At 40.9% G+C, this 19,215-nt stretch overlaps 1 long non-coding RNA gene across 1 annotated transcript; it reads left to right on the forward strand.

The window, feature by feature from the left end:
- The first annotated feature begins 1,154 nt into the window (after positions 1–1,154).
- Positions 1,155–10,814, forward strand: LOC308565241. The gene is made up of 3 exons (XR_014000016.1): positions 1,155–1,371; positions 4,038–5,266; positions 10,217–10,814. It is a non-coding gene; the product is annotated as an uncharacterized lncRNA (long non-coding RNA).
- Positions 10,815–19,215: the final 8,401 nt, after the last annotated feature.

Below are 19,215 nucleotides of genomic sequence, written 5' to 3' on the forward strand. Positions count from 1 at the left end.
CATCGTAGTTATGACCAGTCTTCATAAGTCTCTGTAAACCCACATTTTCATTGGAGGTCTGATTTCTTTTTGCCTGGTATGCACATATTTTGGCTTTGATCAAGCATCAAGGACTCACATGAATTGTAGAATTCGATAGCTGGCAAGAAGTTCAGAAATTTGATAGACTAATTCCATCATTTATGGCTGAGGTAACTGAGGCACCTAACTTGCTCAAGGCCAGATAATGTGCCATTGGCAGATTCCAGATGGAAATTCAGGTCATTTGTCTCTCAGGTGAAGGCACTTTCCACTAGTGTTGACTTGGATGTTGAGATTAGATGTAGGCAGTAACTAATTGAGGGGTATATATAATCCAGCCTTTCAGTTCAGCCATATTAGCCCTTTAGTTACATGCCTACAAAAAAAATTGGTTGAGAGAATATTTCACTGTAAAAAGGGTTGTGTTAAAGTCACAAATATGAACACAACACAACTTATGAAATATCCTTGGTCTATGTTTTCATGCAAGTCTATTCTTCGTGGAAATGGTGAAATGGTGAGTACTCTAGAATGTTAAAGTTATAAGGGACTTTAGAAGTCTCCTAGAATAGCAGATTTCAAATTTTCTGGGTTTTTGTGTTTTTTTTTAGAATGAGAATACTTTTTTCCATAGATAAATATTAAATGGAACATCAATATATATAGCAGATAAAAGAGGAACTTTCTTGTTTGAAATAAATAGGTGGTCGAATAGTCCCACTCACATAGCCTTTCCCTGAGGCCCCAAAGCTTCTAAAATACTTCTTTGGGACAAAATTTAAAAGTCATAAATGTGTTCCACCACTTTCATTTTATAGATACAGATATTAAGGTGTAAAGAAGGGATTTGATTGCTTAAGGGGAGATGCAATGTATATAGTAGAATTATTTACGGAGCCAGGAATCTGGGATTGACTATAATGTCTCTGGCTCTTAAAAAAGGTATTCTAATTATACAGCACAGGAATGCATTTTTATTGGGAAAGACTAAACAAACAAAAATATGTTTAGGGCAAAATATAAAAGTTTCCACCCATAATCCTACTCTCCTTCCCAGAGTTAATAACTGACAATATTTTGGGTTTTACTAACTTGAGTCACCTTTAAAAGGGGATTTTAGCTCATTCACATTTACAGTGATTTTGGATACATATGGAATTACTCCTTTCATCTCATTTTGTTATATTTTCATAGTGTTTCTTTTTTTCTTTTCTGGCCTTTTTTCTTTTTAATCTTCACCGGAGGATATTTTTTCCATTGCTTTTCAGAGAGAGTGGAAGGGGGGAGAGAGAGAGAAACATTGAGGTGAGAGACACCCTGACCTGGCCGGGAATCGAGCCTGCAACCAAGGTAGGTGCCCTTGGTTAGAGTCTAATCCGGGACCCTTTACTTCAGTCCATGGGCTGACACTCTAACCACTGATCCAAACTGGCTAGGGCTCTTTTCTGGACTTTTAATAGTTTTCATTGTGTCATGTTTTTCTCTTATGATTAGAAATGATTCTCTCTAATTTAAAAACTAATGCTACAATAAATATATATTTGTTATTGACATCTAGATTTAATTGGTAGCTATATTCTGTTTCTTCCATGGGATGCGAAACTTCCTGCCCACCACCTCCCACACGTAGATTATCTGGGATTTTAGTTCCAGGTTGTAATTAGTTTTGTTCCTTATGCATCAGTGGTTATCTGAACCTAATTATAAATTTTACTGCTTTCTTCATTCAACTACTATTCCTTGTATATTTTTTTGTATCTTACATTTTAAATTCTGTTTGTGTGTGTGAGACACACACACACACACACACACACAGGGAGAGAGAGGGAGAGAGAGAATGCATTCTTTTTTATTAAATTTATTGAGATGACATTGGAATGCATTCTTGATGAATTCATTGAAAGAGTTTGCTGTAAGTGAACTAAATTGTCATATAATTGAAAAGATTTTCTTTTAGTTTGCTAGAACTGCTGTAACAAACACCCTACACTAGGTGGCTTAAACAACAAAAGTTTATTTTCTCACAGTTCTGGAGACTAGAAGTCCAAGATCACGTGTCAGAAAGGTTGGTTTCTTCTGAGGCCTGTCTCCTTGGCTTGTATGTAGATGGCCATATTCTCCATGTCTTCAGAAGGTCTTCCCCTGTGTGTGTCTGTGTCCTAATCACCTCTTCTTATAAAGACACCAGTCATGTTGGATTGTGGCCCATTCATCTGATCTCATTTTACTTTTAAAGGAACTGTCCTCAAATACAATCACGTTCTCTGGGACTAGGGGTTAGGACTTCAACATATGAATTTGGGGAGACACAATTCAACCTTTGACAGTCTTAATTTTGCCTTACATGTGGATGCTAGTTCAACAGTCTCTAGAGTTGTTCTGTGCAATACAGCAGCCAGTAGTCACATGTAGCTATCTACACTGAAATTATTTAAAAGTAAAGAAAATTAAAAATTCACTTCCTCAGTCACAGCAGCCATATTCCAGTGCTTAATGCCCACACTTGGCTAGCACCTACACATTGAACAGCCTGGATAGAGCATGTCTCCATCATTGCAGAAGTCCCTTGGACAGTACCACTGGGCTTCTTCATCTGAAAATGGAGCAAATCCCTTTTGAATTCTATGAAGAGTAGATAATTTAAAGCATGTGTCAGAGACACAGCAGGGTGCTCAGTCAATACTAGCTGATGTTGACTCAGCAGTAAGTAAATGGTAATATTAGGACTAGAACCCTCTCTTCCTGTCCCATTTTCCTTCAGAATAACCATAAATGAGTAAGCCATTGAGAAATAGAGGACACGAAGAAGATTCGGCAAGCGGGAGGTGGGACGAAGAGGGCAATCTTGAACACGTGCCTTAGAGCAGTGCTTCCAAACCCCAAATCAGAACAAAAATTATTCTATTTAATCCTCATAAAAACTTTGTAAGGAAGGTATTATTATACCCATTGTCTGAATGAGAAATGAAATAAATGTAGCTCAGGAAGGCTAAGTAACTTCTCCAGGGCCACACAGTGAGTCAGCAGTGAGTCAGTGGTAATGTCAGGCCTCACGTCCACTGCTTTCTCTTCATTCCCCTAAAATAACTGAAATCTGGTAAGTTATTTGGAAATAGCTCACTAAGGAGACAGAGAACTTTAAACCCAGATCGAACTCCAAACCCCTTTTACAACAGTGGTTCCCAAATTGTTTGATTGTGGTCCCCTCAGTAAACATGTTTGAGTAATACATACACATACACACATATATACATATGTGTGTACCTATATTTATACTATATACTAAAAATATAAAACTAAATGTAATGGAAGTTCCAATCCATTTTCTCATACTCCAGTATTGTTACACACGCTCCCTCAGGTGCTGGTCCACTTCAACTTTGGAAGCCACTGCTGTAAACCATGCCAGACAAAGAAAGAATATGCGGTTGAACTTAGAGGCCTGGAATCTCAGCTTCCATCTGCTCATCCAAATCACTCTGAAAAGAAACATGATTGGATCCTAATGTATTCAATATCAGCTACATTCTGGGAGTTACCAGGGCTTTTCAGTATTTCTGTGCACCAGGAGTCTGACATTTGTCATTGGTTCTTATTTCAAAGACAGAAAATTTAAAACTATCATTCAAAGGTTGCTCCTGGCCATGTGTCCCATCCATGAAAGGCAGAGAAATGGGCAAAGCAACACTTAAATGTATCAAGATGGTTATTTTCCCCCCAAGAGATAAACATAAATATTGTCATCTTTACTGAAATGAAAGTGAGAGTTGATGAAACAAATAGCTGATTTACTTGCATCATCCACATTTTAAAAATTGTTCTTGTTTTTATGGCCATTCATCACTTGCTGATTTTAGTGATAACAGTGTTCTTTACATACTGCATTCAGCTTAAAAGCTCTGCCATGCGTTTCTCTCAGTTATGATCTCTTTCCTCTCTTTCTCTGTCCCTCTATGTCTGTTTGTCTTTCTCTCAAGCAGTGGGAAGATATAGGTGTTATTATTTCCTTTTTGCAGGTAAAGAACCTGACTTGAGAGGTTAGGTCACACAGCCACTAAATGGTAAAGTCAGGAGCTGAACCAGGTTCTCTGCTCCAGAGCCAATGCCCTGCGAAAATTCTAACGGATCTGGTGGGCGTCCTTCAGTTGGGAGAGAGGACACTGCAGATCCCAGAACCACTGCAGGTCCGAGCACCTCCACAGCCAGCAAACCAGCTCAACATCATCTTGTGCTGAGAGATTAGCAGAGCTTTACATCGGTCGTCCCGGGGGTTCAGTAGAGGCTGTTCCTACATTTGTTATTAAGCCAGTACAAAGCCTCTAGGAGAAGCCCAAAGCCGTCCAAGCTCCTGACCTGAGCAAGGCCAGCAAATTGACAAATGCAATCAACTCACAGAGGTTCAGAAGTGGATCAATGGGATGATTTTCTTAGAAGGTTTTTCCACGAGTTGAGTAGAGTCCATGACTGTTCACGTGTGTCAGCAACAGATACTTCAACAATCCTTTGATCCCAGCTCTTCTCTTTAGCCCTGCTCCTCATTGCTCTGGTTCAAGTATGTGCCTAGACGTTTCCCGAAGCCTCCCAGGGAGTTTTCCCCACCTCTCTCCATGTCTCACGCTGCTCCTGGAGTCCTTATTCGAAACACAGGTTCTGATGATGTCACCCTTCAGCTTGAGGAGCACTGTTGACACCCTGTTACTATAAGATCATGTTTAAAATCTTTGACATGGGCCCTGGCCGGTGTGGCTCTGTTAGTTGGAGCAGCGTCCTGTACACTAAAGGGTCGCAGGTTTGATTCCCGATCAGGGCACATACCCCAGTTGCGGGTTTAATTCCCGGTTGGGGTGCATACAAGAGGCACCCCTTTCTCGTATTGATGTTTCTCTCTCTCTCACTCTCCTTTCTCTTCTTCTCTCTCTAAAATCAATAAAAACATATCCTCAGGTGAGAATTAAAAAAAAAAAAATCTTTGACATAGCATTTGTTTCTTCATCTTGCCCCAAATTAACTTTCCAACTTTTTCTCCCACCACCCCACTTTCCCTTATCCTATCTTCCAGCCTCTCCAGTCTAATCGCTGTTGTCTAAAAATAGCGAGCAGTTTCATGCCTCTCTGCTTTGCTCATGATCCATCCTCTGCCTGGAATGTTCTTTGCCTCCTTAACTAGCCCCCTCTGGTGGAATCTTCATCCTTCCACGAGCAGCTCAGATGCCGCCTCCTCAGTGCCCACTTCCACCCCTGCCAGGTAGGATGTGCCACTCTCCCTGCCAAGCCTCTAACACTCCCGTCACACTTCTCATCACAAGGAACTGTGTGGCTGGTTGTTCACGTGTTATTTTGGCTCATGAGATGGTGGACTCTTAGGGAACAGAGAGCACCTTGTTGATATTTGTCCTTGGAGCTGGCAACTGGTAGGCATTTGAAATTTGGGGTTGAATTTATTCATGTAACTGAGTGGATTTGAGAGGTTGTGAAAGGACTAAATTCCTACCAGATCTGAGATAAGCAGCAAGAGAGAGAGCACAAATTTAGCAAGAAGCAATTAGTTAAGCACATAGTCACTGCTCCTGAACTGTTCAAGTAAGAATTGGGTGCATTTTTAGAATAGCTGGAAGACTTTTATTGGCTTTCCCAAATAGTCTGTGCTGTGGCTAAAGTGGAAAGAGCACCGGATAGGAGTGGACAGATGCGGGTTTCTAGGCTTAGCTCTGTTATTAGCTTAGCCGTGTGCCCTTTGACAAGTCAGCTCCCCTTTCTGATTATTTATAAATATTCGTGCTGGGTAAAATGACTTTTAAGGTGTCTTCTAATTCTAAAATGTGATGATTCTTCTTTTCTAGTTAGAAAAACTAAGTCTTTATTTCCCTTTGAGTGTGATGATTCCTTAGTAACAGGAGCAGATGTTCTATCTTGTCTTACTTGAGGTCCCATTACATAAAATTTAGGTGTTAGAAAGACTACAAAATATTCTGTGAAGTGAGAGTTCATGATACAGGAGAAAAACAAACAAACCAACTAACCAACCAACCAACCAACCAACCCAAACTAGCAAAACATCAGGGCCTGTCCCTTTAAAGTTGAAAGGCTACACATTAGGCAAGAAAAAGACCTCAGAAAAAACAGTTGCTCTGCTGGGTTTGTAAAGATGAGGGAGGGGACAAAGTAGTCAGGTCATAATGAAGACAGTTTCGAGAGGAAGGAGCGATGCTTGGCTGCGGAGTTTTAAGCTCAGGTCTTTAGGGAAGGCGTTCTTACAATATGTCACAGGTACAAAGAAAATTGGAAATCCTCAAGATGGTGAAGGAGCCTGCCACTGGCTCCTGCTGGGTGCTGTGACAGTTTCCTTTTGTATAACAAGAAACCTGAAAGCGCCACCCCCCCTCCAATATGCTGAAATGTTGTTCTACCCATTTAAAAATACATATATTGGCTTTATTTTTTAGAGCAATTTTAAATTCAGAGAAAAATTGAGCGGAAGGCAGAGAGTTTTCATATGCCCTCTGCCCCCCCCAGCCCCCCAGTGTGATACCCTGTCCCAGAGTGGCCCATTCAGTCAGCGGGCCTCTGCCGACACGGCGTTATCATCCAAATCCCAGTTTACATTAGGGCTCACTCTTGGTGTTTTTTAAAAAATTGTTGACTATTATAGCCTGGCCGGGCGTGGCTCAGCGGTTGAGCGTCGACCTAGGATCCAGGCGATCTGGGTTCGATTCCCGGTCAGGGCACATGCCCATGCACATGCTCTCTCATCATTGATGTTTCTGTCTCTCTCTCTCCCTCTCCTTTCCTCTCTCTGAAATCAATAAAGATATATTAAAAAAAAAAAAAATTGTTGACTATTACAAATGCCCCCATTTCCCTACCCCTCCTTTGCCCACCTCCACCCAGTCCCCCTCCCGCCCCCACTCGCCTTCCCCACACTATTGTCTGTGTCCGTGGGCCGTGCATGTATTTGGTGAGTTGACAAATGTATATTGATATGTATCCACAGTGATAGTGTCATAGGGTAGTTTCAGTGCCCTAAGAATCCTCTGTGCTCTCTGTTTCACCCGCTTTCCCCCGTAACCTCGGAAAACGGACCTTTTTCTTGTGCCCCTAGTTTTGCTTTTTCCAGAATGTCATGGTTGGAATCACATAGTACGTAGCCTTTCTGATTGGCTCCCTTCGCTGAGTAATACACATTTGAAGTTCCTCCGTTTCTTTTCATAGCTTGATAGTTCATTTCTTTTTGGTGCTGAATAATATTCTATTGTCTGGATGTACCAAAGTTCATCAGCCATCTAACTAAGTTAGCCACGAAGGACATCTTGGTTGCTTCCAAGCTTTGGAAATTATGAATAAAACTTTGATAAACACCTGTGAATATAAGTTTTCAGCTCCTTTGGGTAGATACCAAGGAGTGTGATTGCTGGATTGTATGGGAACAGGATGTTGTCTTTTTTTTTAATCCTCACCTGACTCTCTCTCTCTCTCTCTCTCTCTCTCTATATATATATATAGAGAGAGAGAGATATGTGTGTATGTGTGTAATTTTAAAGAGAGAGGAAGGGAGAGAGAGGGAGAGAAAGAAAAATCGATGTGAGAGAGAAATGCCGATTGCCTCCATGTACCCCTGATCGAGGATAGAACCTGAAGCCTAGGTAAGTGCCCTGACCGGGAATTGAACCCACAACCTTTTGGTGTGTGGGACGACACTCCAACCACCCAAGCCACCTGGCCAGGGCAGTATGTTTAGTTTTGTAAGAAACCACCAAAGTGTCTTTCAAAGTGGCTGCACCATTTTGCGTTCCCCTCAGCAGTGAGGGAGAGTTCCTGTCGCTCTACATTCTTGACAGCAAAAGGTGTGTAGTGGTATCTCGTTTTAATTTTCAGCTCCCTAATGGCATATATATTGAACATCTTTTCATGTGTTATTTGCCATCTGTATATCTTCTTTGGTGAGGTATCTGTTCAGGGATTTTGCCCATTTTTTAAATTGAATTATTAATTTTCTTATTGTTGAGTTTAGGAGTTCTCTGTATATTTTGGGTAACAGTCCTTTATCAGATGCCTTTTACAAATAACTTCTCCCAGTCTGTGGTTTGCCTTCTCTTCTTTGGTCATTGTCTTTTTGCAGAGCTGTTCTTTTCATTTTTAAAGATCCATTCAAGCAAAATTCTACTTTTGAATTGCTTTAGCAAAAATTCCCCTTATCCAGAAATTTCTTCCTAGCCTGTAGAAACAGGCTTTGTTCTATTTGTATTTCCTTGACCTAACCTAAGAATTAATAGAAATAGAAGTTAGAAAAATCATCTGTGGTCAGATCTAAGTTGTAACTTGCAATGTGTGTTCCATTGAAGGAATGTCTAGGGTTGGCTGACTTCAACCCAATTTCTTTTTTTTTTTTTTTAATATATCTTTATTGATTTCAGAGAGAGGAAGGGAGAGGGAGAGAGAGATAGAACCATCAATGATGAGAGAGTCATTGATCGGCTGCCTCCTGCATGCCCCTGACTGGGGATCGAGCCTGCAACCTGGGCATGTGCCCTGACCGGGAATCGAACCCCGATCGCCGGGATCCTAGGTCGACGCTCAACTGCAGAGCCATGCCCAGCAGGGCAAACCCAATTTCTTAAAGCTACTTTTGCTACAGCTGAAGTCAGAGACCAAGGGATTCCAACTAATGTTCCATAAATCCACAGGAGATAAAACTTATTTCTTACTGAATATATATTCTGTGATGGCAATGTCTGTCCACTGGAATGCGAACTAAGTACATGGCAAGATGCTTTGTAATTGAAAAAAAACTTCCTGAGAGGATTAGCTAAAACCTAAGAAAGGTCTCCTGTTTACTGGAAGATGGGGGGACCTTGCCTCATGATTATTTAAGTGGTCGGTGTAGTAAGGAGCTCTAGTAACAGAATGCCATAGTGCTGGAGGGTGGCCAAGTATGTGGTATGACAACTGTGGATATTTTTATAGATGTGGATCTTTTATATAGATGTGTTTGTGTTATAGTTATTGTTGATTTGTTTGGTGATGTTTCAACTTTCTTCTAGTGAGTTCTCCCCCAATACTCCCTCAATAGGATTTGAAAGTGTTGCAAAAACTCTCAGAGGCTATAGAACCAGTACAGTTAGACCACAAGGCTTGATAACCATGAGACCCTGTAATATTTTCAGTCTGCAAAGGAAGATTGCATTATGCATTCTCTGCTATATGTGTGAAGGCAGATACCATGGGGCTGATTTTAATAAACAAAAATTTTTCCTTATAGATCCTATGCTAATTAAAATTTAAATGTCATGTTTTATTTGGGAGATTGGGTAGAAATATTGACAATGAAGATTATGTTCTGGGAAATAATGAACACGCCATATGAGGAATAGCCCAAGGAACCAGACACGTGTACTCAGAGAAAAATTGGTGATGGTGGGAATATGAAAACATGTAGCAAATCTCCAAATATCTGATGAACTGTCATATATATAAGGAGGGAGAAAATTGGTTCCAAGAAAGGGAAAACTTAGGACCAATGAGGATAGGTGCTGCAGGTAGGCTGATATTGTTTCAGTATAGAAGAAAATCTTTGAGCTATTGAATAATATAGTGAATTATTTTTCACTTTGTGGCAGTAATAGAAAATGAGAGCATTTTTAGAGCTCACTGTGGAAAAGAGTAGTCCAATGACTCCTGACTGCCTGAGGGCTGAGATGTTTAATATCTTGGTAACCTGTAACCCATTCACGGTATTGTATTAATAGGATCAGTGGTCTCTGAAAAGATTAATTCCCCATCATAGGAAGTCCTCAAGCAGAGTTTGGAAACAACCTAGAATGGGGTATTATAATGGCAATTAATTTTTAAAAATTTATGTACTCTTTATGTACAGTTTTATGAATTCTGAGAAAGGCATGGACTCACATAACCACCACCACAATCAAGATACAGAATAATTCCACCATCGTCTCCAAATTATTTTTTATGTACTTCTTGTAGTCAAATTCACCCCAATCCCTAACCACTGTTAACCACTGATCTGTACTTTAACTCTATAGTTTTACCTTTTCCAGAATGTTATATAAATGGAATCACAGTGCCCAGCCTTTTGAACCAAGTTTCGTCCACTTAGCATAATGTATTTGAGGTTCATCCATGTGGTTGACTCATCCATGATTTGTTCCTTTTTATTGCTGAGTTATGTTCCATTGTATAGGTCTACCACAGCGTCCATCTATTCACCACTTGAAGAATATTGGAGGGACTTTTATTTCCATTCTGGCATGTAAGGAGCTTGGAGGTCATCACTCCATTCAAACAAGTACAAAGCTGAACAAACTGAAAATCAACAACTTTTCTTTGATCCATTAGAAGATTGAGATAACAGGACAAACTGCTGCCCCCCCCCCCATTGGGGAGACAAAGAGGTGGATACAGAGAATCACAATTTAGGAGCAGAAACCCACAGGTATAAACTTCCATGGGAACCAGTACTGTGTTTTTTTTACTCAACATATCATGTCCAGCTACAGTCAGATTTAGGTATAGCAAGGATGTTAGAGTTATAAATCCAGGAATTTAAAACAACTGTGGTTAATATGCTGAGAGCTTTAATGGAAAAAATAGACAATATGCAATAACAGATAGGCAATGTAATCAGAGAAATGGAAATTCTAAAAAAGAAGAAATGCTAGAAATCAAAGACATGGTAATAGAAATAAAGGATGACTTCAATGGGTTCCCTAGTAGAGTGGACATAACTGAGGAAAGAATTAGTGAGCATGAGGATGTGTTAATGAAAATTTCAAAAATTGAAAAGCAAAGAGAAAAAAGATTGAAAAAAAAATGAAACAGAATATCCAAGAACTGTGGGACAACTACAAAAGGTGTAGCATATGCATAATGGGAACTCTAGAAGGAGAAGATAAAAGGAACAGAAGAAATATTTGAAGCAATATTGACTGAGAATTTCCCCACATTCATGTCAGACGTCAAACCACAGATCTAGGAAGCTCGGAGAACACCACGTAGGACGAATGCTAAGAATACTCAGGTTGTTTTCACTTTGGAGTGAATAGAAGTATGCTATAAACATTCATATACAGGGTTTTGTGTGAACATAACTCTTCATTCTTTGAAGTAAATACCTCGGAGTGGGATTTCTGGGTCATAAGGTAAGCCATGCCTAACTATAAGAAACTGTCAGATTGTTTTCCAAAGCACATGTACCATTTTGTATTCAGCAATGAATGAGAGTTCCAGCTGCTCTGCATCCTCACCAGCATTTGGTATGTCAATTTTTTGTTTTTAAATTTTTAGTTATTCTAATAGTGGTATTTTAATGTGGTTTAAATTTGCATTTCCTCAATGAACAATAATGTTGAGAATTTTTGTGTGTGCCATCCATCCACATATCTTCTTTAGTAAACTGACTGCTCAGATCTTTTGTTGATTTAAAAAAATTAGATTTTCTTACTGTTGAGTTTTGAGAGTTCTTTATATATTCTTACAAGTACTTTGCCAGATGTGTGATTTGCAAATGTTTTTGCCCAGTCAATGACTGGTCTTCTAATTTTAAAAACATTTTTAAAAAATGTTACGAGTACATTTTTTATTTTGAAGGAAGCCAGTGTAATAATTTTTGTCTTTTATGAATCATGCTTTTGAGGTTGTGTTCAAGAACTTTTTGCCAAAGTAACAGATTTTTGCCTACGTTTTCTTTTAAATGCTTGATAGGTTTACATTTTATATTTAGGCATATTATTCATGTTGAGTTTATTTTTATATGATGTGAGAGGTGTACATCGAGGTTCACTTTTTTGTGTGTATGGATGTTCAACTGTCCTAACCCTGCTTGCTGAAATGCCTATTCTTTCTCCATTGAAATCCTTTTGCGCTTCTGTGAAAAAAGTTAATTGACTAAATTTGCATGGATTTATTTCTGGATTCTGTATCGATCCTGGGTCCTACTAAAATCTCTGAAGAATGTTAATTTTTGTTTGTGCTATTGAGTCCACCCAGTGAATTTCTTTTTATTTCAGAAACTGTATTTTTAAGGCCTAAAATTTCCACTTTGTTCTTTTTAATAGTGTCTATTTTCTGGTGAGAACATCTATATTTCCATGTATTTCAAGAGCGCTCATCTTTACTTCATGGAGCATGGCTATAACAGTCCCTTTAAAATCATTATAATTCCAACACCTGAATAATCCTGGATTTGGCATCTGTTGGTGGTCTTTTCCTTTGAGAACTGGGTAGATTTTCTTATTTCTTTGTGTTTTGCTTTTTTGTGAATCAAGTAATTTTGAATTGTATTCTGGAATTTGAATATGATGTTGTGAGATTCTGGGTCTTTTTAAAATCCCCTGGAGAGCATTAACTTTTATTTGTTTGTTTATTTTAACAAGCAATGTACCTGGTTAGGCTCATACCTCAAGTTGTGTCTTGCCTTCTGAGAGTGGTAGTTCCAATATCAGTTTTCAGAGCTTTTGCTGTGCCATGTGTCTGCCCAACACATGCCCCATTCAGGTGTTAATCTGTTACTTGGGCAGTGAATTATACGATAGTTTAGTTCTCAAAGGCACTTCTGTTCTTCTTTGGGCCTGTTTTGTGCGTGTGTAACTCGGGTGAGTCTGAGGCTGTTCACACAGAATGAAGGGATTTCCTTCTGCAGCTTTCTCATCCTTGGAATTACCCCGACACTTTCTGGCTCCCAGGGATCTTCTTTCCCAGCCCTCTGGCTAGAGAGCCAGTGTTTCTTTCAGAATTTAGCCCATGTGCTTTCACACAACTCTAAGCACCTAGGATGCCTTTAGGGCAACTCAAAAGACAAAAGAGAGAGAGAAAATAATAGGAATCCTTCCCATACTCTTCAAACCATTGAGGCTCCTTTAATGAATTCCTGTAAACTGATGGTTTGTCTCGGGGTTTCAGGTCCCACTGCTGCTGCCACCATGAGAGTGAAGCTTCAGGACTAGGGCTGGCATTAAAGAGAAAAAGAAAAACCAGAAATAGAAAATTTCAAGGCATTCCCCTATACTCTTCAGCTTCAGGGGCCTATTTTCCTGATCCTCAAGCTAGAAAAGGAGGTTTCTTTCAGTACTTTGCTGTCTGAACCTGTAGTGCAGTTCCAAGACTCAGCCCACCTTCAGATTAAAGCCAAAAAAGAAAAAGCGCGCTCACTGCCATGCCAGTTGTTCAAGCTGGGACTTCCCTGCTCAATCCATTTGCTCCTGTTTACTTTTCAGAGCCCTCAACTGGTTGCTTTTGTGTTCTGTCCAGAGGTTGTATTAGAATTGATGGGGGAGGGGGGCTATGATGGGCTTACTCTACCTTGATTAGCACTGGAAGTTCTGTAATGACAATATAAATCCTGGGCGATGATTCTTTCCGATCACTTTTCTCAAACCTAGCAACAGGTGGGAAACTTAAAAATATAGATTCCAGGGCCCCACCCCGGGGATAGGAGCCCAAGAATCTGTAGAAGATGCTTCTGGGTTTTGGATGTAGCCAACGTGGCACTGGCTTGGGGGCCCAAAGTTAGGATCCAAACTGGAAGCTTGGGAACCCCTGGTTGAGATGATCTCCAAGGTGCTCTCCAACCCTGAACTCCCAGGCTTTCTGCTATCCAGATACCCCACTCGTAAAGCTGCTTGTTCTTGAGGCGACAGTCTATTTGCTTCCTTCACATTTCTGCCTGAAGCTCCAGATCACAGGGGTCATCTCAAATAGTGCAACAGAGCAGACAAACCGCCCCCCCCCCCAAAAAAATAGAACTGGTAAAGCCAAGATATTAAAAGCAATGGGAGAAGGAGTGGACTCGCAACCTGTAGGGTTAGTTCTGGGGAAATTCAATTCACCTTCTTGCAGTAAGAGCAGCAGGTTCTAAATCTGCTTTCTGCGGTGTTCGCCAGGAGGAATGCCGCGGAAGCTCAAGTCTGAGGATTAGTGGTTTCATTAACAGCCTTCTTTCCTCCGTAGTAATCCATATATTTGACAAAATTCGTTTGGTCGACTGCAGTTTCTGCTTATGTGCTAGGAATTACTAGTGAGTTTAAATTTACTTTTCATAAAAATTTATTTCTAAGGAACCTCAGAAATTATTTGAATTCACTTCTATAATGGTAGAAGAAGAAACCAGCCCTGAAAGGTTATGCCTTATTTAGGGGGTCAGAGCAAGGACGAGCGGCCAGACTTCGACTCCTGGGCCATGCAGTTTCCATCTGAGCTGAGCCAGGTGGGAGGTGGGGTGCAGGGTCTCCTGGCCCAGTAACTGAGCTGGGCGAGAGAGCTGTGGTGGAAAGTGGCTGAGTTCCATGCAGTGCATTTCTAAAGGGCACTTTGATTTAACAATGTTTTAACCCTTGGATTTGCGGCTATCAAAATATCGGCAACCAAAATGGCCTACAGTTTATAAAGTGCCAACTTGCTGGCACGTACTAATCTCTGGGCACTGGGCAGTAGATAGCCCCTGGCCACCTCTGGAACTCTTCCCACCCCATTTCTTCTCCACAGTGCCCCATGGTGTTGTATAGTCAGGGTTTAATCAGGGAAGCAGACCACAAAGAGCTACGAATAAGGGATTTCTTATAGGAATTAGACCTTGTGCAATTGTAGGAGGGGCTGGTGAAGTGAAAGTTTGAAAGGGTAAGTTGGAGAATCAGAGCTGTCACCAACCAGTCAATCCGAAAGGCCAAGCTTTCCTCTTTCGGCTAACTCAAAAGCACAACCACACAGGAAGGGGTTTTCTGTGAAAGGTCGTTCTGGCTTAAACAAGTTGACAGTGCAAATCACTATAGGTAGCGAGCCTGAAATAGAAATAGCTGTGACGGTGGGGAGTAATACTCCCGGGGCTCTGTTCTCATTTGTCATGAGCAGTCTGGAATCATCCTGGTTCACTCCAGTCGGAAAACCTGTGACCGCTGCAGTGTGATGAAGCTCTGGACTGTGGTGTTCTGCAATCAGCACGGGCTTTGTCCCCAGACATACCTACAAGTGCATGCTGGCTTTGCACACATACCGTGTGTTTGGGACACGCTCCTTACGCCCCTTGTAAAATGGGGCCAATAGGAACCAACTCATAGTATTGTATTGAAGTAGATCTGATGGCAGATGCTCAATAAAAATTATTCTTTTTGTATCTCAAGTCTCACCCTTTCCCCTAATATAGCTAGGACATGTCCTGTTTCTCAGAGTAGTGAAAATGCTCTTACTGTCTGAGTGTTAGTTTTTGATAAGGAATACAGGTGTATAACTTATATTCTGCACTCCTGGCATTTCATCAGGTCCCAGGTTCCCAGGATCAACAAGTGTGGAGAAAGAACACTGATCGGCAAGGAAGACACCTGAGAAGAAGCTCCTGCTTTTGCCCCACAGGAGAGAAACAGAGCACCCCTTAGGGAGTTAACCATCTATTGCCTTGAAATGCTGCACAGAAGCAAGGGAGGCAGCAGCTCCCTTGGAACCCGACAGTTCTCAGGAAACAGGTTAATCGTGAGAGTAGGGGCAAGAGGAAAGTTGAAGCTGAATCAAAAGTTGGAGACAGAGAACCATAAAATCAAAACTTGAAAAGCATATTCTGGAGCCGTTCATTTTAGGAAGATGTAGACCTCCACATTTGATAGCCTGCAAGGGCACGCCTGTACCATAGATGGCCTAAGTTGTCTGTTGAATTTGAATTTGACAAAACAGTAGTGCTCATGAGTTTCTCAAACATGAAGAAAAAGTTAAGTTATATTCTGTTTAGGAATCTAGGGAGCTATGTTATCATTTTTAGAAAGATTTTAATCAACAGTAATTAAAATAAAATGTTTTCACTCGGGATGAACTTCTAGAAGATTCGTACACAGAGGGTCTTTTATTATCCAAAGTAGGATAATAGGCAGTGTTTTGCATGACACAGTGCTGAGCATATGGTAATACTTGAATAAATATTTTAAAAATAGAATTCAGTATATACAGGCAAATTAGACTCTGAGTCTAACTCATGGAATATGGAAGATTCCCTTTTAAAAATGCAATTAATTACTTGACTGTTGGAGGACACTGAAAATATATCCCCCACCTATATTTTTCTACAAAATATAGACGATTATGACAAGTCCGCATTTAGTTACTTCTCTGACTGAGCAAATAATTGACCTGAATGCATAGGAAATTAGATGTAAAACCACTTCTTTACAAGTTAAATAAAAAGTTATACTTTTTAAAATAATGACACTTTTCCTCCCAGCTTATCTCTTATTTTTGGCCCTGAAGATTTGAAAATGACCAGGTGATGATAAATACTGTAAAAGATCTATATCCACCCATAGTCTCCAATATTATTACAGGATTGCTCAGGCAGCTTATCTGCTTAAGTTTTGGAAATCTCTTTATCCTGTATCTGCAGGAACACTAATCACTTGAAAAGGACAAGGCTGAGGAAACTTGTTTTAAGGCTGGGTTAAAAAAAATTTTTTTTTTTGCATCTAATTCTATTGCTCTCGTTTCCTGGGTTCCTTGTGTCTCTTATTTCAACCATTTCCCTTTCAGGTGTTTTAAAGGACACTTTACATTCATTTGAACATAGGTGAGTTGCTTGTACTTTCTGGTGAGATAAGCATTTCTGAAGGCTTTTTCTATTCGTCCTTTGACTGGATTTCACCAGGACCAGGGAACAGAGAACTAACTGGTGTGGGGATTGGGAAGCTTGACCCTGGGTTTCCCTCTGTGATTTGTAAGAGTCCTTTGGTTACTAGGCTCAGAATGATTCGCAACTTCAAGCAAAGGAAACTTATTGGAAGGATAGCAAAGGCCCACAGAGTGGGTGGAGGGCTGAAAATCAGGTTTGAACATGGGCAGATACCAAGGCCTTTCCTGAGGCTGGGGAGCAGGAACCCCAGCAACAAACTTCCAGGGGGACCAAAATGGTGAGGTCACTGCTAGGATGAAATGAAACATCAGATTCTAGGGAGGCTGGCCTAGCCTGGATGACAAGCCCACCCTTGCTGTAGATATGGGTTGGGGGCTTCAGTTACAGCCTGCTGGGTTCCACCCAGTAATTCCTTAAGAGGAAATCAGAAGGCAGTTTGAAAACAGAAATTGCATGCTGGGCAGATAACTTTGTCCACTACTGTGATATCTGGCTTCTTTAAAGTTGCTTTCAGCTTTAAAAATGGACAGTGCTTCTTCCATGAAAGCTTTTGGGGTTACCATGTCCCCATGATGTTTGCATCTATGAATGCCTATAAAACCAATGAAAAGTAATAAGACAGACTAGAAGAAGACAGTTACGAGCACTAGTGTGTTATGAGTTATCCCGCTGGTGGTAACCAAATCACTATATAATAGTGGTTCTATTTGTTCTCTATTGCTGCATAACAGCATTACCACAAACTCAGCATCTTAAAGCAGCACAACTTTATTAAATCACAGTTCCTACGGGTCAGAAGTCCAGGGACAGCTTAGCTGGGTTCTCTGCTTAGGATCTCATCAGGCTGCAATGAAGGTGTCAGGGTTGTGGTCTCATCTGAGGCCCAACTGGAGAAAGAACTGCTTGCAAGCTCACTCAGGCTGTTGGCAGAATTCAGTTCCTTGTGGCTCTAGGTAGGACTGAGGATTTCAGTTTCTTGCTGGTTGTTGGCTGCAGGCCACCCTCAGCTCCAAGAGGCTGCATACAGTCCCTTGCTGTGTTGGGTTCCCCAACGTGGCCACTTGGATTCCTCAAAGCCAGTAAGGGAGAGACTCCAGCAAGACAGGCACTACAATCTTATGTAAGCACATAATTGTGTACATATAATCACACATCCCATCACTTTACTGTATCTATTGGTTAGAATAGATTCATAGGCCCCACATATATTCAAAGGTAGGGAGTCACACAGGGGCATGAATACCAGGAGGTGGGGGTTAGGGGGAAAACCATGAATCTGTCAGAGCAGCAGAACTGAGTGGGACAATCCCAGAGCTGGCTCGAAGTCTAACATCTCTTTCTGTGATTCTGATTTCCCTAAACCTGTATCTCATGTGAACTGATGAGGGGACAGAACCAAACCTAGGCCTCCAATCTCTCTAGCTCAGCTATAAGGGAGGGGAGGTGATGTAAGTAAGGAGCTTCACCTCCTCTGAGCTACCGTGACTGTCTTTCTAGTTGGTATTTACCTTGAAGTTGTCTGTATGCAGTTGAATCTAGTAGCCTCCACTGAACTATGTCTTTTTTTTTTTAATTGATTTTAGAGAGAGGAGAGGGAGAGATAGAAACATCAATGATGAGAGACAGTCATCAACCAACTGCTTCCTGTATGCCCTGCACCGTGGATTGAGCCTGCAACCCAAGCATGTGCTTGGACCAGGAATCACACCATGATCTCCAGGTTCATGAGTTGACATTCAACCTCCAAGCCACATGGGCCAGGCTGAACTATATATTTTGTCTGTATTTACCATTTAGTAATTTTTTGTTTTTATTACATGGAAATTCTTCGTTTACTCACATGTAGTCTTCCTCAACTATACAGAGGTAGGCAAAAGTAGATTTATAGTTGTGAGTACACAAAAGTTTATTCTTGCATTATTATTAATTATTGTATTACAACTGCGCACCTACTTTTGCCCACCTCTCATATTTTATAAATAGCACCTAAAGGCAGGAGCCATTTCTTCTATCAGGAACCATTCACATGTCCTTCAAGTAGTGTAAAAGGCAGAGGTACTCTGGAATGGCTCATACTGGTTTTGTAGTGGTGTGAAGGCAGAGGGCATCTCTAGGACGTGAAAACCTGCCCTCTTAGCTGTACTTGGTCATGCACACAAAGCCTGTGTATCTGAAAGGGAAGACTTACAAATGCTCAGGTTACTGATACCATGTGCTTGGCTCTACCAGAGCTGCTAGGCTTGCATCTGGGGCAGGTGGGTAATGGATAAGCAGGGCCAGTAGACAGGGTTGAGTCCTTGCACACGCTGGCAGTGTGACTCTGGACTTTTTGCTCTAATTTCTGAGAGCCTCAGTGACCTCATAGTCCTAGCTCATAGAGGAAAGAGCTTTAAAATGAACAGCGTAGTGCCTGAAACATGTAAACATGTAGGAAATAGATACGATGATGATCCTTTAAGACCCTGACCAGGGAGGGCACATGTCAATTCTCAAGGTGCAATTCATCCCATAACAAAGGAGGGTCAAGGAGATGCACACTTAACACATGGTAGCTCATGTCTTCTCTTGGAGCTCATGGGGTG

Source organism: Miniopterus schreibersii (genome assembly GCF_964146895.1).
Source record: "Miniopterus schreibersii genome assembly, chromosome: 12".
NCBI lineage: Eukaryota > Metazoa > Chordata > Mammalia > Chiroptera > Miniopteridae > Miniopterus > Miniopterus schreibersii.